The sequence below is a fragment of the Epinephelus moara genome, chromosome 20 (genome assembly GCF_006386435.1).
Source record: "Epinephelus moara isolate mb chromosome 20, YSFRI_EMoa_1.0, whole genome shotgun sequence".
Classification (NCBI taxonomy): domain Eukaryota; kingdom Metazoa; phylum Chordata; class Actinopteri; order Perciformes; family Serranidae; genus Epinephelus; species Epinephelus moara.
Window position 1 is genome coordinate 25,105,304 of NC_065525.1, and position 5,132 is coordinate 25,110,435.

Here is a 5,132-nt window from a genome sequence, read left to right on the forward strand (position 1 = left end):
CCTCCGCTGCTACAACTCCATCCTAGGGGAAACACTGCTGTGTGCATTTTGTGCAACAGGTGGATGTGGTAGTCTACTGGTAGAGTAGAGAGACAGCTAAGTAGCGTTGAAGTAGAGTAGAGCAGGGCAGAGAGATGGAAGCAAAATATATTAAACCCGGTGTTAATACAGCAGAACTGGAGAGAGGGGTGAAAAATAAATAGAGGTGGGCATGGATCAAATAGGGCGCAAAATTATAGACGGAGAACGATTGACAAATTTTTCACTTTAAGCCCTGACACTGTCATTTTTATGTAGGAATTAAGCTACAATACATGACATATGTTGTTTTAATTAATAAATACAGTGTGAATAAAGATTACATAACATAACTGCAGTCTTTGTTATTTGATAGCCGCTTAAATTAAACAATTTTTATAGGGCAAGTAAAAGCTGACTTCGGGCAAGTAGATCTCTGACCAACTTGCCCGACCAGGTAAGTGAAAAAAAACCTTAGCGTTGAACCCTGAATATGGAAGTTACTTAAAATGCCCATCCCTAATCTACACTATCATTTAAAATAAAAAGTTTTGTGGGTCTGAAAAGGGTTTGGATACGCAGCATCAGTTTACGATGGCCAACTCATCGGCAGGCCATGGCTTATTATTAAGGTATTGTCTGATAAATGATTTGACCAGTATCAGTCAGGTGCATTTTATCCTCAGGGTGACCTAAACCATGCTGGATTATTGTTAAAATAAAGATGAAAGTAGTTGATTAGTCAATTGACAGAAAAATAAGCTGCAACATTTTAATAAATGGTTCATCTATTAAGTCATTAAGTCAGTTATTGTGGCTTCTCAAATGTGTAGAACTGCTGATTTTCTGTGTCATATCTGATAGTAAATGAAATATCTTTTAGATTTTGAGTGTTGCTGGCAGCATCTTGGACTTAAGAAATTGTCATGGTAATTTTTCACAACTTTCTGACATTTAATAAACAAATGAAAATAAATGTATCAAAGAAATAATCAAGAGATTAAGGGATAATGATAACAATCAGTTCCAGCCCTACTTTAAGTCTGTATTAAACCATGGTTTGTTTTGTAAATCTAATGGAAAAAAAATAAACTAATGTTAAACTAAACAGTATACTCATTTAATATTTCCTAACTGTAGTAAAGCTGGATGAGCTGTCCGGAAAAGTACCAGCTGAGGTGGCACATTGTGACCCACGACTAAGGTGAATGAGTCATTTTGGCTTTGAGTGTGACTGTTTCAGCATGTTGGATGGTGTGTAATGTACCTAGCATATGATCTATCACACTCTTCTCAGATGGTCTGGTGTATGTAGGTGGGATGTTGAGGTTTTTCATCCGGTGCTTTGTCTGTTTGGGAAAAAATGAAGCTGTGATGGCGCAGCATGACACAAGCAAAGGCATTACTCCACCACTTCTGACATCGTAGCTCTCCAGCAGAGAGGGTTTGTGGGATGAGTGCCCTCTGGCAGGGAGGTGATGCCAACGAACAATCCCTGGGGTTTGTGTGTGAGAGCTTTTCAGCCATCTACGTGACTCACCCCTGGTCCTTTCATTAGGCTGTTGCACACATGCTCATTTTCTCTAGGTCACCATACTATCTATTACTCACCAGTCTGAAACCACTGCTGGAGTTCCCAGTATTACCAGTCACACGCCTGCTACATCATCATACTGTAAGTGTGGCTTATCACACCAGGCTCTCTTTCAGGTGCTTGTTGTGCATGTGACTGTTTTCCCCTCAATCCTTTCATAATATGTGTTTATCTTTATAAAGAGAAATATGTTTGTAGTGGCCTGACTGCCAAACTATTTATTGGATTAACAATTTGTCAAACCAGAGCCAATGGCACAGCGCCAAAGCTGCTTGAAATTCAACAGACAGCGAGAGGAACAGCTCGGATGCTCCTCAGGTGGCCCTCCCTGTCCGTGGCAGCAGCTCAACTTTCCTGTATTTTCTACCACACGTCCCCCTCCCCCACACATGCACACCCCCACTACCACATAGCGTAACAACCATGTCCTCCTCTGTGCAACAGAGGGAGAATTTAATCAAGCAATTATTTGTCTTCTCGTGGCAAGAAATTGGATTCACCGGTCCAGCAATGTCTGTATGATTTCTCAAAGCTCATGTCATAGACGACATGTAGGCAATATGGCCTCATATACTGTGAGACGACATAAACTTAACGGATATTTTAACTCTGATACTGCTGCATATTTCCCTTTAAAATTGCCATTTGTATCAAGTCACTCTAGATGCTGTAAATCAATGAGCAGGATGGCTGTCTGGCAATATCAGACTGAAACTGTTGAATCAATAAATATCCTGAATATAACTATAACTATATTTAATTAAGTGAATAATCCAAAAAATTATCTTGTGTGGTTATTTTATCTATCACAAAATTCTTATCTACCTTATCTATCTATTTATGAATCTATCATCAAAGTCCTATGAAAACCATTTATTTCATGAGCTAAGAAAGCAGCAACCGGCTTTGAGACAATGCTTTTTTTCAAATAATCTAAGAGGTTTTTATTTATTTTATTTTTTACCACAAGAATGAGGGAATTTTCTAAACAAGTAAAAAATTTCAAAATCACCTAGTGTAGAAATATATTGTTGATTGGACAGTGACGTGTACAGTACACAGTTTTTCCACTGAACTTCTTTTTAAGAAAATCAAATATATATAGTATTCTAAAGCTGCAAGAATCAGTCGATTCATCAGTTAAGCTATGGACAGAAAATAAATCAGCAATCAATTTGATAACCATTTTAAGTTTAAAAAAAAAAAACACTCCCTGGTTTGAGCTTTTCGAACGTGAAAATCTTCTGCTTTTTCTTTTCATATAAAATATATTAATTATCTTTGAGTTTTGATCGGACAAAACAAGACATTTTTGACGTCCCCTTGGCTTTATAAATTGTGTTGTGTGATTTTTCAGTTTACTGATGATTTACAGACTAAATCAACAAACATGAAAAGAAAATCGTTAGTTGCAGCCCCTAAGGATATTTACTGATATATGACAGAATATTTCATACATTTCAAGCACATTGCCCACAGTCAGAGGACGTTATAAAGCCACCAGGAAGTGAAAGACCCAAGCTGATCAGAGAACAGATTCACCACTTTACATGTCACACACTGAAATGAGCAAAAACATTTAAACAGACAACCCCACATGGGACGCCGATTTGTAATTATTTCAGACCCCACAGCACATTTAACATAATTTATTACCTAGTAGGTGGTAATAGCTTAAAGCCAAATGCAATCATACCAAATTGGCAGTTTCAGTAGTTAATAACACAACTGATGCGATGACGTTACCTCGACTTTCAGGTGTTTATGACGAAGGTGAAAATGACTAAGGAGGATATTTGCTTTCAGTTTCAACTGTCCATTAATTGCACACATGCTGTGACTAGACAGTCTATTTTTCAGCAAACGCAGAAGAATAATGGCCTCAAGGATCATATGATGTGTATCCGCTGAGTCTCAAAGACCAATTACCTGCACTGTAAACATGACCCCTTCCCTATGGGGAAATCATAAAATGACCCTAAAAGTACCACATGGTGTCTCTTGACTTGATCCAAGCTGGGACCCCTCTCCAGAATATACCCAGATCCCAATGGGGGTAATGAGATTGTGATGAAGAGATGTGTTAGATCATGAAGCTGATTACAACAAAAGAGAAATGTTTTAATGTGCTGAGGGACATAACCGAAATGAGTGATGACTCAAATGCAGGGAGAATCCTGAGGATGAATTAGTTATAAGGCCATCTACATGTGGGGCAGACGAGACATGAAATATTAAGTTAGCATCTGATATAGTGCAAGAGTTAAGGTTAAACAACTCCTGAAAAATCGCCTACTGTACATTTACAACCAACCCTCTGTGGTCCTGCACAGGAACTACACATCCCTTTAGAAGACAATGACGAAGAAAGAAAAGTGTTTGGCTAAGCATCTACGTAACACACCGTAAGTCACTGTTTAATTTCTGTGGCAGTCAGAAATCTGCATGCAGATAACACCCACCGCATCATTCATCTCGGCTACATGACTGTCATTGTACACGCCCAGTTTTTTTTTATAGAGCAGATGAATCAAAGTGAGACATATGTGCCAAGGAAGTAAGATAAATAATTATCTGAGGCAAATCTATTATTTTTTAAGAATCAAAAAGTAAAACAGAGTTGCAGTCTTGTAAAAGATTATCATAGAAGTGAACAAAAAAAAAAGCTCTCTGTAATCTCTAATAAAACATGCCCAGGAGATGAGAGATGACTTCACACCTAAAGGTAATTGCAGCTTTCCACGACACATGCTGATTTACCTCTGAGCCAGCACGGGATCTGTCTCATCTTTACCATGGAAACCAACACCATACTACAGTACATGCACACACACTGAGGGAGCAATTGCCATGGCATCCAGCACCGTGGCGACAAGAAGCTTTCAGCGACCAGACCAATTTACTCAGCAGCTAACTGGACACTCAGTCAACCTTCTGTCTATCACTCCCCATTTCACTCCCCCCTCCTCCTCCTCTCTACTCCCTTTTTCCGCTCTTTTTACAATACATTTCTTGTGTCATGAGCCAGAAGAATTACCTTTTATCAGCAGAGGACAAGGTCTTGCAGTGCTCAGTAGGAGCGGCTCTCTGTCGAGTGGTGACAGAGGAAAAGAAGCTCTGCAGGGATCCCGAGAGATGCCCAGGGATGCAGCTGAACCGGCACCGCACGCACGCATCCACCACCACTATCACCACCAGTGAGAGCAGCAGCGGCAGTAGCAAATCGGAAGGGGAGGGGAATAAAATATAAAAAAGCAGGAGAGGGGGTTGCTCTATCAGCAGCAGGAACATTACATCATAGGCTGCCTCTGTGGAAGGGTGGGAGAGGAGTGGACGGAGAAAGGGAGGTGCTCCTTGTAGCTGCACTCTCTCTCTGTCACTGCTGAGCTCTTTTCGGTGCATGCACAAGTCCAAATTCAATATTTATGATATGGTAACTGTAAAATGCCCTCAGTGGTTAGAGCCAGACCCATGAAATAATTAGATCAACTGCTCTTAATTGTGTACGATCACTGGGGTT

The 5,132-nt window shown here is 39.8% G+C and overlaps 1 protein-coding gene across 1 annotated transcript in view; it reads right to left on the bottom strand.

Moving 5' to 3' along the window:
- The window catches only part of sema4ba (sema domain, immunoglobulin domain (Ig), transmembrane domain (TM) and short cytoplasmic domain, (semaphorin) 4Ba), a 65,130-nt gene extending 60,316 nt beyond the window's left edge, over positions 1–4,814 (bottom strand). Inside the window, exon 1 of the mRNA XM_050073980.1 lies at positions 4,650–4,814. The gene's annotated coding sequence lies outside the window, so the exon portion shown is untranslated. The remainder of the gene's footprint in view (positions 1–4,649) is intronic.
- Positions 4,815–5,132: the final 318 nt, after the last annotated feature.